Genomic DNA, 18018 nt, shown 5'->3' with positions numbered 1-18018 from the left:
AGTGACAACTGCCTTATTGCCAGACCTGCAATGCCCATCTCTGTACTGGGCATGACCGCATGCTACCCTGTTTATCTAACATATCATGGACTGTTTTTTGAAAAGAGAATGAGAATCATTGACCTCAGCTTCCCACTCCAGAGTCTTCAGGGCAAGAAGCACAGTCACAGCTCCAGGTAGATTATATGGTGTCTTCTTCTTCTAGGAGATCCAGTTTTCCTTGACTGCAAAGGAGCTAAGATAGGCATCTCACTATCAAAGCAACCACCATAAGAATTTGTGATGGGTTTGTGACAAAGGAAGATACTGCCAGCTCATCTAGCTGGAATCTCGTAAATAATTATATGTCATTTGTGAAGATCAACATGATCTATATAAAATGCTTGTGCTACAACTGTATTGGAACTGTATGTCATGTGTGTATTAAACTGATCTGTACAGACTGTGTTAAAAGGGTGTCAAAAGTGCTTGTGCTTAAAATATAACCACAGTGTGCCCTACTTGAAAAGAACAGAAATGTACATGCATTATTGTAACTGTTTAAATACATATATTTTAACAGAGGAAACTGGAATACAGAACTTCTGAAAAGTAACTGAAATTAAATTACTTTATGGCTACGTCATAAAAGATGGTGCGTTTCAGTTTCAATACAGCAAGGAGACACAATGTCTAAAACTGGGGAGTTTTCTGTATTGACTCTGGGGTGAAATAATTACTAGTCTTGAAATGTAAAGGAATGTAATTGTTTTATGACTTCCAGCATCTGCCAAACATCTGAGGTCTATGTATTTTTACAGGTAGATGCTAAATACTGCCACCTTCCAGCAGTGGGGGTTTCAGCTGGGATAGAGACAAATGACAAGAAATTATGTCATTATGCAAGCTATCCCAGAAGTAATATTTGAGACATTAATTTGAGAACTCTCTTAGAGAGACCGGGCATTCTGTATTTGGTCTTGGATCTGACAAGAACCATTCACCACATCTGCCTTGCTCTGATGAAGTAAGTTTCTAGGGAACAGTACAATTCTCTTGGATATAGTCAGGAATATAGCAAAGCTTAATTTAAATATTTTCCTTTACTTATTTGAGACTGTCCTGCAATGTTGTTTTAAATATTTCCTGTGATTTTGAACTCTGATGTCACTGTGAATATATACTGAATATTTTATTGTTATTTTATTTATTCCTAAATATATTTAAAATTTTCATTGTGGCTGATCTGTCTAGAGATATTTAAGTTTTGAGAATACTTGCCCATTTATTTGGTGACACTGTGTGGGCCACTCCTAACAGCCTTGCTCTTGGTCAAACTACCATTTGTATTAATATTACACAGTAAGATTGAACACTCTTTGTTAAGGGTATTAAAAAAGCTGATAAGGAGTTGGCTGGTGGCAGTGACAATTACCTTATAGTCTTGGCAAAAGGGGGCATAGCTAGTAAACCTGTGCCAGCCTTTCCCAGGTGTGTGTATATAAAACCTCAAAGAATGTGTGTGTCAGCTACTTGGGCAGGGATATGAAGCACTGGTTGAACAGAGAGGATGCCGGAGTTCTTGGCTTGGCCACTCATCTGAGATCTCACCTCTATAACTGTGCCAGTGGGGAGTTTTATTGGGGATCTGGAGAAAGAGGGAGAAACCAGCGCCAGACTGACTGTGGTCTCTGTGTGCTCTTAAGAGCAATTGCACTCGATCCAGAGAGCTGCATCTGGAAATACTGTGCGTGTACCTGTCATCCTCCCAGTGTACCTTGCTCACTGTTGCTAGTGGTGAGGATAGAGGCTTCTTGATTACTGGTCCAGTGGTGGGTCATCACAGGGTTGTGCTGTAGGTAAAGAAGGCCTAGACAGAGATTACTGTGGCTGATCCAGTGCTTCAGTGCCTGGCTACAAAGGTCCAGCAGGAGATAACCTGCAAGTGAGTGTCAACTAGTCAGCTCCTTTACATCTCACAGCCCAATGCAGACACCTGCATCACAATTGGACAAAAGGCACCATGAAGATAATGGCCTTCATTTGATCAGAATGCACAGGAAAACCAAAGCTTAGGCCTTTTACAGCATCCTTAGCCAGACTGCCAAGAATATGACTCACTGGGTCCTCTTTGCGGGCTGGAATGATAACAATAAAGTGTGTCCATCTCTGCCTTGATGAAAGTACTTCTCTATGATGAGCACTGAGAAGTCTTAAACATTTTAGAACAGTTTCCATGGGCCTGCAAACTCAGAAATGCCAAAGCCAAGAACGCTACTAGGAAGTCCCTCAAAAAGGCTAGTGACAGTCAGCCATCCAGATTAGGGAAATCATGGAGGTCTTTCTCCTGCTATGACTCTAGCCCCACAGCCAGCACCTTGGTAAACAGTCTAGGTAAAGAACAGCCCAAACAACTACATTTTGCACTACAAGATGTGCCCATCCAAAATGAGCAAAAGGAGCTTCTTACATGAAATCAAGTTTCTTGTATAGCAATATCACACAGGTGCTCTATAGCAGAAGGTGAAGACCCCCTGGAATATCTGCATCAGGACTGTGTTGCATAAAATGTGTTTTTTTTAGGTCTCCGAGGTCCAGGATGGGCCTGAACTATCCCCATCTATTTTTCGGTTAAGAAGAGTAGGGAGTAGAAACCCTGGTCTTTTTCCAGTGGAAGGACAATCACACTGCACCTTTTGAAAAGTGGAATGGGTCCCAAAAGCTCTGCTAAAACTGTTTGATCTCTAGGCAAAGCCTTTTCTGGTGAAGGGCAAGGGATCTGTAAGACATGCTCTCTGTCACCATTTCCAGATCCTAACGACCCTTCACAACAGGTCCCTAAGTCCAGCAAACCTGAAGGGCTGATAGTTCAGGTCAGTAATCAGGACTCTAACTTCTGGGTAGTTGGAGTCATCTCCCTTGGTAACTTGACCAGGATGGCTGTGGAAAGGACCGCCTGACCATTGAGGGCCCTTGTTATTCTGTGACAGTGCTTGTTCCTAAGAAACTGACTTGACCTGGAAGAAGTAGTAGAAGCTGGGGGAAATAAGTCAAAGACAACTCACAATGTCCAGTTATCATCTGCTGTTCTAGATGCTGTCTACCAAGTCTTGGGAAGGAACATTCAAAGAAGGTCTCCTCTGGAAGGAAGCAATTAGAATAGCCTGCATGAGTTCAAATTTAGAGGAGGACATCCTCAGCCACACCATCCTATAAAAGAAAGTACCCAAGTTTTCTGCCATAATCATACCACCAACACAGTCAAAATTACAGTAGGCCACTTTGACGTCCACTAGATAAGCCATGAAAAAGGTCTTAACCAGCTATGCAATGACTCCAGAAAAAAGAACATCTGAGAACTGTTTCCCTGTCTGATCCACATGGAAAGACAGGACTCTGCATAAGCTAAACAAATAATTGAGAGTCTTAATACACAGTGGGGCACAGGAAAATGCTTGGTTACCCATGATGTCAAATCTTTTTTTAACCATCTTTATTTAAATGCTCACTTAAGACACAGGCAAACATACAGTAACAGAAAAGAAAACAAACCTTATTAACACTTTACAATTTAAATACATTATACATCACATATCTTTTCTTTCTTTGTATTATCAGTCCAACATTATGTAAATTGCTGAAGTCCTGCCTTTCCCTAACTTTCAGTCCCCGTCTGCTGAACATTAATCTATATGTATTGTTTCCACAGTTTCCATTTATTTGTATACAGTTTGCTCCCTCTCTCTTCTAAAGATCCTTCTCCCAGTTATTTTGTTTTATAATATTTAATACTTCAAATACAGTTGGTTTGGACTTGCAACTTCTTTTCTGAAGTCTATATTAGATCACCGAATGCTTAGGTAAGCGAACGGTGCTTAATCGACCCCATATAAGCGAAAGCTTACAAAACCGAACTGTCAGAACAGCGATTTTTTTCCAAAAAAAAAAAAAAAAAAAAAAAAAAAAGAAAGCACATTAAACCATGAGATTAAGTGGGGGGCTTCACCTCCCCACACCCCCCCTACTTAAATATACCAACTCCGAGACCGCACTACAGTACCAAAAACGGCAAAGTACCGAAGCGGCCAAGCAAATTCTCTCCCAGGGAAAGAATTCGCTTACATGCCGCTTCAATATTTTGCAACACTATATCATTTGCTGATATTTAGCCCTCAGTTCTTTTTGTGTGCTTAATATTTTCTGAAGGTTAGTTGGGTATATCAATACAATAGCGTTGGCTTGGTGACTTTTACAACAATATTGTAAGACAGATGTTGTTTTGTTCTCATTAGGTATAGGTCTATCTGAAGCTGATTCTCATCAGATTTCATTTATTAGGATTTCTTGCATTGCACTATGGTCAGGTGTTACATATTTTCTCTGCCTTTTTATTATAGAGGTAATTGCATTGTGGGAAGGACTTTTTGTCTTTTTTTAATATTGATCAAAGTGTGTAGCCATTTGGATTTCACATCTTGGTTAGGTGTTAATATTTGGCCCCTCTGCATTTCAATACCCATTATTAACATTATTAACATTGTTAATATCATTAACATTGGACTGGTTAAGACACTTTTCCTTGAGTCTTTTTTGGAGGTTGGTTCGGTTGTATAAAATTGACTATTCTAATACAAATACTAATTTGACATTAACACATCACATTTGGTTTCGACATACGTACAATCTATTGTCATGGATCTAAATGATATGGTACATGGATTATGCGCAGATAAAGATGATATTCATGTATTTGAGATTGATTCGAATAACGTATCTGCTGCTAGTGGAACTTCTGATCCAGTTGACGATTGTAGTATGTTATTCACCCAATTTGGCAAAAAAATTAAAATATTACGTTCCAGTATTTGGCATTCTAGATTATTCAAGGCATATAAACATCAGAACATTGCCCCGAGGGGTCTTATAACTAAATTGCAACCTTTGGTTGGTCAACCGGATGACGTATTGATTAAGGAGTGGAATGTTGCACAACAAGATTCAGCCATGATGCTTGTCAACATTCTGTCTTCATTTTATGACAGGACTATTCAAGCCAATATTTGTGATGTGCAAGAAATGTGTAAAGAATTAAAGCTATATGAAAATCAACCGAGCTTTCAAGAATTACTCAGTAAATTATCCAAAGAACTCTCAGCCTCTGAAAAAATTCTAAAGAAAAGAAATTAAAGAAATTCACCAGAGATATTGAAGATTATAGAAGGGGGAAACCCTTTGAGTTATACAAAGTGGTACGATTTGCAGAGGGTACCAAAAATTTTGCACATACACGCAAAAAGCGGCCTAGATCCATACTTAAAAGGGGTACATCACCCAACAGGAGTTCGGGGGAAGAATCATCTACTACTGATACTGAATCCACCAATATGTCGGATTCTCCCACTCCCAAAAGGGTACGCAATGCTGATCACCCTTTAGGCACAGACACAGGGGGACGGAAGCATAAGAACGTTAGAGGAACTGTTTCTGTCAATTGTGAAATGAACATAGACTGTTCAAATGTGCATAACATTTCTGATTATGTATTAACACCCATGGAAGAGCTTTTGCTAAATAAAGGTCTAGGTTTTATTCCTGGTTTCTTTGTTGATGAGAGCACATTTGCATCAGATGTTATAGATTTTTGTAGAAGATTGAACTTAAAAATATTTTTTGATCAACAGGATTTAACTCAAAGATCCACTGAATTTCGATTCTTACCCTCTAAGTTTTGTCCTCCAATGGACAAACACGTAGCTATATTCCAGAATGCTGTTCTCAAAGATCTACACCACCAGTTGGGCATAGGAAACACTATCAGAAACAATCTAAATGTTCAGGAACAACAGGCCCTTACCAATCTTAGAAATAATACTGATATCACCATTCTTCCTGCAGACAAGGGTGGGGCCATTGTGGTTATGAATTCCAGTTATTACTGGGCTGAAGGAATAAGACAAGTGTGAAATACTCAGCATTATTTACATATGCCCATTGACCCTACACCCAAATTTAAACAAGAAATAGATAATTTCTTACAGCTTGCTGTTGAAGAGGGCATTATCAGTATAAAAACAAAATTTCACCTTACTGTTCATGATCCAGTCAAACAATATTTGTATCTTCTGCCCAAAATTCATAAATCCCCTTCTACACCTCCGGGTAGACCTATTGTTTCAGGCATTGGATCACTGACGGAACCTTTATCAGTTTTCTTGACTCAATATTTAAAGCCCTTGTTGCCACATGTACGGGCGAGACTGCAGGATACCACTGAATTCCTTCAAATTGTCTCTGAATTACAACTTGAAGCTGATTGGATCATGTGCACTCTAGATTTCACATTATATACCAGTATACTACACTGGGCAGGTCTAATGGCATTGGAATATTGGCTGCTCAAGACCAACCTCTATAGTCCGGGATTTAATACCTTACTTATTTGTCTGGCTGAACACGTTCTAATCAAGAACGTGTTCTATTTCCAAGACCAATGTTACTGTCAAATTCAGGGCACGGCGATGGGTGCCTCTTTTGCACCAATCTATGCAGATCTCTTTATGGGATATGTGGAAGATCAGATTATATACAATGAAACACATAATCTATATCTGCCTAAAATGGATATTTGGAGACGGTACCTGGACGACTGTTGGTTGGTTTGGAAAGGGGGAATTGAGTATCTTATGAAATTTGTGGAATATTTGAATAGCAATAAATGGGGTGTTAGATTCACAATAAATCATGGCACACACCAAATTGATTTTTTGGATGTTCATTTAAGTAAGGAAGTGGATAACACTCTCCGTACCACCGTGCATAGAAAATATCCACAATATAACAGTCTTCTACATGCCTCCAGCCTTCACCCTACACACATCATAAGAAACATTCCCAAATCACAATTTATCAGAATTAAGAGAATATGTTCATCTCATTTAGACCTTCAGCATTGTCAGAATGATCTCTCAAACAGATTCATACAGCGTGGATATAACAAAATGGATGTCCAATCTGCAGCTAGTATGACCAACAACTTATCAAGGGACAGTTTGTTGGGCTATAAAGACAGGACTGCTCAGTCATCAGTCCAATTACTCAGACTAGTAACTACTTTTGGCAGGAACACCTACCAATTACAGGACATAATCAGTAATCATTGGAACATACTGTGAACAAACACACATTTGGCTAAGTGGTTAGGTGACAGATGTCTTTATTCCTACTGCAAAGGCAAACCTTTAGGATCATATTTCTCACATTACAAAAGAATTACACCTCAGGATGTCTGTATGACCCAGACTACTTTACTAGGAGATAGATTAATTGGCGGTCATCCTTGTGGTCACTGCTCTTTTTGTAAATATATATTCACAACAAAGGAATTTACTAGCAAGAATACAGGCAGGATATTCAACATTAATCATTTTGCCAATTGCAGTATGGACTGGGTGATCTATTTGACCACATGTACATGTTGGGCATTTTACATTGGTCAAACTTCTAGACAGTTGCGCATTCGTATCTCTGAGCATTTAGGAGATATTAGAAATGCTAGAGCTACTAATGCTCTGTACAAACGTACTGTTGTACACAAAATGGCTCAATTTTCTTTCATTTGCATTGACAAGATTGTTGGTCACAGAGCATTTAAAACTGGATGGCATAAACTGTTAAACAGTAAGGAAACCAAATGGATAATTAAATTAGGTGGTTTGTTTCCACCAGGTCTTAATGACAAGTTATGAAGAACTGTCATTACTATTTTAATATGGTTCCAAACACTCCAATTGTTTGTTATGACCTTGACATAGTTTTCACTGGTCCGATATGATTATCATTATTATTTAACAATATGTTTTCAGCATTCCAATTTTGGAATACATGTTAGTCTTAAACTATGATGGTTTATTGTTGGTTCTATTTCTCTTTTTTCCATTGTCCTATCTCATTCACAATTTATGGTCATGAATTAGATTATTGTTTTGTTTATAATTTATATAAACAGGAAATGATGTCATATTTTTCATTTGAATTACCTATAAATAGGGATTGTTCAATCATCTTGACCATACCACTGAAGAAAGCTAATTGCTGTAACTGGTCTGGTTAACAATAAACGAGTTTTTTGCTACACCTACTCGGGGTGCTGGATTTTTTCTTTTGTATTCATGGTTGGTTTATCCGTGCATCTACCGTACGTGCTAGCCTGCTCTCTTGTACGTTCTGTAGATCAGCCTTAACTGTGCAGGTTTAAAATATCCTTTTAAATTAGATAACCTGAAACCACCTTGGTCTAGTGGAAGGATTAACTTATTCAATAATATCCAACATTTTAGACTTCTTTTCAGGAGCTAAAATGGAAAAGCGCTGTGGTGTCTTACACCTTTGATGGACTGCAGAGGTGACAAAGTGGATGCCCCTCGGCTGGGGTCCTTTAGTGTGCATGCATCTTAGTAGCAGTAACCAGAAATTTCTAGGCTGCAAAAGTAGTCTTTTCCCATAGTCAGGGAAGAAATCAGGTAGATTAATGGCCTGGTTGTGAGATAGATCGTTTACTACTTTTAGTATGAAGGAGGGGGTTAGCCCTTCGTATAGCACTGTCCTTGTGAAAAATATGAAAAGGAGGAATGGCCACGAGTGCCTGTAGCTTTGAGACTCTATATGAAGTGAGAGCCAGAAGCCAAGGTGTAGAATTTGAGATTTACTGAGGCTGCTGGTTCAAAGGAGGTGGAATGAGTTTTACCAGTGTGAAACTGAGGTCCCAGAGAGGGGATACAGGCTTCCTTGGTGGTCTAAGATGCAGAACCCATTTAAGGAACTGTTTGACCTCAGATTTGGACAGAACAGGAGGGCTGAGGGGCAGATGAGCAAAAATGGCCGACTGTTGGAGTCCTTGTTATTCCTACAGCACTAGAAAGGAAATCTCTTCCATTTGGCTATGTAGGATTTTCAAGTGGTGGATTTCTTTGTTTTTACAGGACCTTGATGACCTCTTCTGAAAACTGGTGCCTGAAAGGAATCAGAACCTTATCTACAAGCATAGGTTTAGGGATGATGGGATGGGATGTAGTGAGGACATTCACATTGTCTGGCAGTTTGCAGGGTTTGCCCTTGGACAGATGAAAAAGAAGAGGGGACCAATGCTTTCTTGGCCAAAAAGTGGTGACTAGTAAGTGTTTTGTTTTTCTTTTTGGATCTTTAGCAGATCCCTTGGAACAAGAGGTTGTGGGGGGAGGCATAGTAGAATTTGACTGAAAAGAGAAAGAATCTGTTCTCCAGGCAGAGGGGCAAGGGATCCTGGTACAAAAAATGGGGAGTTGCTTGTTGCTGAGGCAAACAGACCTATCTGAAGTGTCTCCCAATTGTGATGTCCTGGAAGACTTGTCTATTCAAGGTCCACTCGTGAGGGTCCTCCAAAGCCCTGCTTAATGTGCCTGCCAATACACTGTCCTATGAATGGATGTATATGATGAGTAGGAACATGCTTTCTCTGGGTGGTAGAATCTGAGGCCCTCTGTGGTAGTCTGCACAGTTGGTATGATCTGGTGCTTCCTTGCTTCTTTAAGTACCACATGACTGTCATGTTGTCTATGAATACTCAAAGAGGATCCAGCTTCCACATACGTGAGAAGATCTGAACAACTTGGATGAAGGCACTCATCTCTTTAAGACTGATGTGCTCCCTTTGGAATTTTGGCTGTCATCTGCCCTGGACTCTGTGGGGACCTATTGAGGCCCCTCAGTCTTCATCATAGGCATATGTGTACATTTCTTGAACTGGGACTGGTGGGCAGAAAGGGACTTCTGGGTTAAGTTTCACCTGATCCACCCACCATGACAGCTCTTTCCTGAGACAATGTACAAGAGGAATCACAATGTCTAGAAGATGAGAATGTTGAGACCAGACTGTTTTCAGGTACCACTGAATTTTCCTCATATGCAGTCTGGCTACATTGAGCATTGGGAGAATAGCTGCATTTAATCCCAGAGCTCACAGGATTTCCCCTGGTCAAGCATCAGTCGAGGGAGGAAACGCTGGAGGAAAGGCTGTGAAAATAAGCTGTAAGACTATGCACTTTTTCTTGATGCAAGTAAACCTGCATCTTTCTGGCTCCAGTCTGCAGTTCAGAAACACTAGGTCCTAGCTGGGCTGGAGGGAGGATTTTTTGTAGATGACTGTGAACTCCAGCTGCAGGAGAAGGTTGAGGGTGAACTGGGCAGGTTGTAGCAGGATCTGTGGTGAGGTAGTCTGGATCAACAGATTGTCTAAGTAGGGAAAAATATGAACTCCCTGAGTTTAGCAGAATGCTATTACTGGTGCTATACACTGTGACAACTTTTGCAGCTGTGGAAAGCACAAAAGGCAGAGCAGTAATCTGAAAGTGAGATGAACCAGTACAGAACCTGAGGAATTCTCCTGCAAGAGAGGCAAACTGGTATATGGAGGGTAGGAATCCTTTAGATACAGGGATTGTATGTATGCCTGAGGAAGCATGAAAGGCAGCAGTGTGTGGAGTGAGAGCATTTTGATGGTTGGCACTTTTAACCAGCTGTTTAGCAGAGAGAAATCCAGTATGGGTCTCCGCTGTCCATCTTTTCTTGGAAGTAGGAAGAGTCTGGAGTAAAAAATCCCTTTCTAAGAATTCTATGGGCACTGATTCTAGAGTGCCTTGTGCCTGTAATTCTAGGAGGATGGGGGGTAGAAGATGGACTTAGTTGTGGAAGGGGAGGGTATGTCAGTCAGAGAGGGAAGTTCTTTACAGGCCATGGCATAACCCTTTTTTTATGGGTCTACTTTAGAACGACTAAAATGCAAAATGTCGAGCGCTCACATGAGTGAAAAAATCTGGAATTCGATATTGATTTTTTGGGATCGCAGTACAGTGAAGATCAAAATACTTGCCCTTTCCTCACTGTAGTGCGATCTCGGGGTAGGAATATATATTTAGCAGGGGGTGTGGGGGGCGCAGCCCCTCACAATAGTAATTTTGAGTTCCTGATTATTCGCTCATGTGAGCATTTGATAGTTTGATTTTTCGTTGTTCTGACATAGACCCTTTTTTATAATGGAAAGCATCTAGTGGTCTGTGGTGACTGAGACTGAGTAAACCTTTTGGAGAGGGGCAGAGCAGGACCGAGGGGTTGGCAGATGTTAATTTGTAGATGGTCACAGTGATTTTTTCCCCTGAAGGGAGGCCTCCCAGACATGGGACCGCCTCTGTGCTTTCTCAGGAAATCTCTTTCTGGGGACCTTTTTGTATTTTTGAATGGGTCTGGAGTCCCTCCCAACAAAAGAAGAGGGCTTGGCTGGGTAAATCCTCTGGTATCTAGGAACATGGGTTAACAGAATCAGTCTGCAGTCTTTCATTTTCTTGCCTTGCACTTGCAGCCTTTAAATAAGTTGTCAGCTTGTCGACCAAATAAAAGGTTCTGGTCTAAAGGAGACTCAATAAGTAAGGCTTTGAAGTCTTCTGGCATGGGGTGATTGCACAACCATGCATACCTGCGAATGACAGAGCCAATAGCAGGTACTCTAGAAAAAGCTTCTACAGCATCATAACTACAGTTTATACTCGGTCTGGATACCTTAGCAGCCTGATTAATTAAGGACAATATCTGCTGTTTAGAATCTGGCCCCTGTAAATCCATCATTACCGATTCTCAGCTAAATCATCTTCTGTCTGGAGGCATGTGTGAATGGAAGTGCCTTCGTTGAAGGTTGTGCGTCAGGGCTGGTAACTCGGCATGTAAAAACCCACTACCAAACATTAGCAGACCGGAGTCCCACTGTGGCGACCCCTAACCGGGATAAGCTGAAAGACACAACAACAACAACCTTGTTTAAGGAGTTGATTATGAATAACAGGTACTTGGTCATCTGGGTTTGATAATGAATAGCCCTGAATGCTACAGTAGGAGGGGTATAAATTATGTTCCCCATCTATCCATAGCCGTACTGTTTTTGTCTGAGGGAAGGGCACTGGCGTTGGGGAGAGGTTGTGAAGGTTTTCATAAGACAGAAAGATACTGCAGATGGGTCTGTCACAGGATTCTTGTAGAATTAGAAGTTATATACTTACCATAACTTGGTATCTGGGTTGTCCTCTTTCATTCGTCCTCATAACTGGGTTTAGGATCCATCCTCAGATCTGATCTGGCCTTTACAAAGACTGATGCCTCGTTACCTCAAGCTCTGCCCACTCCCATAATACCCTGCATCTCCCTAACTCCTCAGACTGAGTTTGAAAAAGAAAAAAAGGTGGCAGGGAAGAAAAAAAAGAAAAATATATGTATGGAAACACACCACACAAAGACACCAGTCACTAACAAGAATGTCACCAAACCTGTAGCTCAGAAAAGGGGATATGTGGATTCCAACATCCTCCAGGTACCTCCAGATACAAAGGTAAGGGGAAGGTTGGGTGGGATGTGAAGACAAATGAAAGAGGACAACCCAGACACCAAGTTATGGCAAGTACATAACTTCTAAATCTGATGCTGTCTCTTTCATTCATCCTCACAACTGGATCAGAGTTCTCAGGTACGCAGTTCCTTGGTGGCCCCTATGTAAGGATATGCCTGAGCACCACAGAGCCAAAGGATGCTCTATTTCTGGAGATGACATACCTTTGTTTCTCATTACAAACTGGATGCGAAAATTTTGTCAATAAATGTCCTGGCTGAAAAATCTGAGGAAGTGGACATCGACTGTGTAGAATGCTCTTCTGGGGAATGGGGAAGTGACATCCCTTTCAATGGATAAATGGTGGAAGTACAGTCAGTAATCAATTTTGCCAGAGTTACCTCTGACACTGCTCTGCCTAAACAGCTGGGTGAAAAGGAGATAAACAATTATTCCGATTTTCTGAATTCCTTTGTTCTGTGCAGAAAGAAATGCAATTGTCTATGAACATCAAGTAAATGAAGCATGTATTCCCCTTTGCTGGAGTAATTAGGGAAAAAAGACTGGCAGATTGGTTAATCTTTGTTTCCATGGCTATTTTAGGCATAAAAAAAGGATTCGTCCTCAAGGAAACCCTGTCGTTGAAAAAGGTGATGGTAGGCAGCTTTGAAAGACAAAGCTTGAAGTTCTGATACCCTCTTGGCAGAAGTAATGGCCACGAAAAAGACAGTCTTCCAAGACAAAAACTTATGACCACAGGAGGCAGCTGGTTCAAAAGGTTTCTGAGAGAGGCCTTGCAAAATCAAGGTCAGGTCCCATGGTGGAGAAGAATCTTTAATTGGGACCTGAGTAGGAAAATTCCCCTCATAAAGGCCTTACACAATGTGGTGATGGAGATGGGTGTTAGGTCCTCTGTGGCATGAAAATTGGCAATCACTGTCAGCTGCAACTTAATCATGGAGAAACTGGCACCTTGTTGAAAGAGCGAGCTTAGGAAGAGAAGAACTGCAGAAACTGGAAATGAAAAAGGGTCTATTTTCCTGTTTAAAGTCCTGATGGAAAATCTCTTCCACTTGCTGTGGTACGCATTTTTGGCAGAAGGCTTCTGTGAGGCAAGTATTATGTTACAGACTGGGGAAGCTAGCCTGGACTGCCTTAAAATAATTGGAATTGGAGGAACCAAGTGGTCAGTCTTAGGGATCTGAGGTTGGGATGGTGATGTTCTGCTGGATGAGAGATCAGATACTGTCTGGGATCCAGTATCCATGGTGGATACTTGGTGTGAGACCAGAGAAAAGGGAACCATACCTGACATGGTCAGAAAGAGCCAATGAGGATTAGAGTACTCTTCAACCTGGTGGGTGAACAGTGGAGCATTGTTTTGCCAGCTCCTTCTTCATGCCTGCTGACACTATGATAGCATCAACTGGGAAGGCCTTACTCCAATGAAGATGGTCGGCAGGGGGGCTCAAATATCTATCTGCTCACTTGGGAATGGGCTCCATGGTGTCAGGTTCCTTCCAAGTGTGGCAGGACACCAAATCAATAAGTTCATCCACTGGTGGAGTCACCCAGGACACAGATAGGCCCATCCCAAAGGCCTCCAGAAAGACCGATTCCTCAGAAGAGGAGGGTTTGGACAGACCACCCACCCTTACAATTCAGAATTTCCAAAATATCTCTGAAGGAGATGTCCTCCGGTGGTGATTGGGGGGACCCCTCTCCTTCATTGAAATCTGTATATTCGGTTAATAACTCCAAGGGGGCATCCACTTGCTTCCTTTCCAGGTCCTCTTCCGCGGTACCTCCCCTGTGGGGGACTCAGGGAAGGACTCAGAAGAAGGGGAGATTCCTTGAGGAAAAAAAGTCTAGAAGGCCTGCTGGGTGTGCTGACTGTGGACAGGACATACAGAAGCCAGACTCAGACTGGACAGAAGCTGGACTGGTTCTGCGGGGGGGGGGGGCACAACTCTAGGCCTACAGAATGCCCTCTCTGCCACCTGGAAGGCTGACAAACCCAGGGATCATTCCTCCTTCCTCCTCAGAGCTGACAAAGTCTCAGAGGAGAACGTGGACACCACCCTGGATCCAACACCTCCAGACAACACTGCCCCCAAAATGTCAGGAGCTGAAGCTCCGAGAGGTAGGGATGGATCTGACCATGTCAGAGCTGAGATCAATCCCCCAGAGGCAATACTGACCTCTCGGGTCCATGACCCACTCTGCTCCAACAGAGTCAGAAATGAGCAGGTCTGTGACACTGCTGTAGTCAAGGAAGTATGGATTCTCTGATCCAACAATGTCTCTCACTGGGTATCTATAATCTGGGGTTCCGAAGCCAGGGGTCAGATTAGAAGAAGAGTGGTGGGAAAGGGGGATGGTGCTCTTACAGATCTGAATTGGGATGGAGACTGTAAAATCTCCATCTCAATCTGAGCCTTCAAGAGGCTCTGCATCATCATGTCCATATCTGAACAGGAAAGTCTGGATGACCTGGAAGAATTAGAGGTATGAGTAGACCTTACAGGCAATTGTGCCAGCCTGGCTGGAGAGGAAGATTTGCTGTGCCATGGTTTGTGGCTCAGAGGCTTCAGATCTGAAGCTCTGGGATCCGCTGAGGAAGGGGTGCTCCTAATAGTCAGAACCTCTGACCGTTCCAAAACCTCTTTGGGATCTGACATTCTAGGATCTGAAGAGGCTCGATCTGAGGGGAAATCACATCCAAAGAACACAATGTTGGATCAGAGAAGCCTTTTGGACCTGAAGGTTTGCTCTTTCTCGGATCTGATTGGAGTAGATCCGATGTCTTGGACCTTTTCTCCAGTTTGGGAGATGAGACAGAGGCAGAAGGGGCTCACCTCCAATGTTCCTTTCCCTGTTTGGGATCTTTGGATGGGCCAGGCTTGGCAGGGATCTGAGCACCAGAGGAAAGCAACATTCCTCGTAAAATCAATCTGTTGTGCCTGTCTGCCAGGGCACGGAGGTTAAAGCCTCACGCACACCTTACACTCCTGCTCGAGGTGAGCACATACACCTCTCGTGGGCATGGAGTTTGGAATCTTATGCCCACAAGAGGAGCAACACTTAGAGCCGGTTGATTTGCTGTCCATGACACATGTGGCAATTGGCTAAATGTTGGTAATGAAAAAAAATAAAGCATCGGACCACCAAGCACACTCACACACATGCACATAAAGGGAGAACAACACTTATATAGAAGAAAAAATGTTTTTTTTTTTGAAAGAAAGCGAAAGACCCATGGGGGAGGGAGGGCCCCAACGCAAACTACTCATCAAATAAAGTCAGAAGGGGAAGAAAAGAAGAAAAACAGTAACTGCAAGACCTTTTTAAAAACTAGAAAGACAAAGTGCGGAGGTTAAGGCAAGAAAAAAGGAAAACACATGTAGTACTTATCTGAGAATCAAGAACACAAGGCAACCATGTCCATGCTGGAAGGTGGCAAATGAGATCTGAGGAGTTAGGGAGATGCAGGGCATTATGGGAGTGGGTAGAGCTCGAGACAGGAAGCATCAGTCTTTGAAAAAGCCGGATCCTGAACCCAGTCATGAGGATGAATTAAAGGCACAACATCAGATCTTAAGTTCATCTGGAACATTATAAATTCTGTTTTTGGGAGGACAGAAGGCTGCAAATCAGTGGTAGATAAGGAATACCTGAAAGCATCCAATCCAGAACTGAAGGGACACATGAAGGGGCTGGAGCTCCCATTTCCAAGAGGTTGTAATATTTGGACCTTTGTAATCTGTCTAGATTCCTACTCAAAATGCTTTATCATATTCATAATTGTCTCTCCAAATAAAGCTTCTTCAACAGAAGAGTCAGGGGAAATGGAGTCTTCATCATCAGAAGGGATTCCGCCAGGGCAGTGTATTTGAGAGGAGTATGCCAGAGAACGATCAGAGTCAGAGGCATCTTCCTATTCAGAATATGAATCCACAGTAATTTTTTGGGGTGTAGGAGGAGGAGAAGGATGGTCAGAAAAGAAAGGAGGTTTCAGGGCCATAATGACCTTGAGCAGGCCTTGAGAAAAATCTATCCATTCCTCCTCCCTAGATGGGTGAGGAGAAGACGCATTCTTAGTCTTTTATATGCTCATAGGGAAGTATTAGGCTAGTTGCCTTTGCGGGAGATTTTAAGCCTAGCTAATTTCCCTTTTTGTGCTTATAAGCTAGTCCATTTGGTTATAGTTTAGCTTTACTCATCTCATGGTTGATGATTTAAAATTACCCTAATGAGAATAAATGGGATCATATCATAGATAATCTGAGGCCACCCATGGATTGAGTAAAGCATTTAGAAGGTGCATCTGTCCATTAGTCATTTTGTCTTTGATGTGACATCTGCCTGAACCAAGCAAGGTGGTTCAGACTGCTGGCATACTTGAATTAACTTCCTGGGCAGCTCTTCCCTAAAAAGAATCTGCGAGATGTCTTCTGGTCCCTCTGAAATTATGATCTGCGGTTCATCTTTCTCTGTGGGAGTAGCTTCCTTAGTTATATGGCTCCCCATTACCTCTACTAGCTGACGTAATATGAAGCACTTATAGGTCTTTAAATGAATAAATGATGATCAATCCAATAGATATGTGACCTGTGTTTGGACTAATGGCGAGATAGTCTGAGGATATATGCTCATATGTCTGCCTATATATCCCTGCCCTCACAAGCTATTACATGTCGGAGGTACATCCTAGGGAAGGTTAAGCTTTCGTACCCTGGCTGGATGCCAGTGGTGATAACCCTCTTGTTTGGAATACTGCACCAGTGAATTCAGTCAAGACATCCTTACTTATAAAAAGCAAAGCAAGAATACCAAAAAGAGCCATTTGATTGAAAATCTGCGTCTCATGTGATTCAATGTCTAGAACTTCCTTCACTTCTTAAGCTTATAATAGCCTGAATGCTCTATAAACTTTGAGGCTAAAGTAATTTAAAGATTTCAATAAACGTTGACCTTCCAGTACTGGAGTATATGCTATGCAATGCATTACAGTGTTAGCTACAGTTTAACAGCCTAAAGTAGCTCGCATAGTTTTGGACCACAGATGAAAGATGCAAAGGAGACTGTAACCATTTGAAATGTTGGGACCCACTACAGTGAATACTGAAACATGCAGACTGAATGGCCAAATGAATGGATTTACATATACCAAGTCTGAGATGCCATTTCTCAGGAATATTATTTTTTCTCTGAGGTATGGAAATCTCAAGAGCTGGTATACATAAGTTTGGGGGGTGTGGAAGAGCTTGCCATCCGCCTGAAAAAAATAAGTTTTAAGGAGAAGATTTGCTCTTCTCCTGTGTTTTCAATCTTTTTTTTCAGCTTTTTGGCACTCTATTTTGAGTGCCTACATTTCAATAAGAAGCCAAAGAAGACACTGTAACAACAGTTTAAGTCAAAGATATCAAAATCACAGACAACTTAGCCTGTCCTCTTACAGACGGGGCTCATTTCTCATAATTACTAAGGTAGTAATGTAGTATAAAGGGAAAAATGAAAGCTAATAATGCAGTTGAATACAAAAAAAAAAAAAAAAAAACAAGAAGAAGAAAAAAAAAAAGAGAGCAGTACTAATGGCAGATGATGTTTGTATACTTTTCTGACCAATGGTAGTA

General features: G+C 41.7%; 1 protein-coding gene across 1 annotated transcript in view; it reads right to left on the bottom strand.

Moving 5' to 3' along the window:
• ACTR10 (actin related protein 10) overlaps nt 1-18018 on the bottom strand; it is a 757243-nt gene that overhangs the window by 47232 nt on the left and 691993 nt on the right. The gene's annotated exons all lie outside the window — the stretch shown is intronic.

The sequence above is a fragment of the Protopterus annectens genome, chromosome 6.part0 (assembly GCF_019279795.1).
Source record: "Protopterus annectens isolate FY-2018-M chromosome 6.part0, PAN1.0, whole genome shotgun sequence".
Classification (NCBI taxonomy): Eukaryota; Metazoa; Chordata; order Ceratodontiformes; family Protopteridae; genus Protopterus; species Protopterus annectens.
The sequence above is the reverse complement of the archived record's forward strand: the minus strand, read 5'-3'. Positions and strand labels throughout refer to the sequence as shown.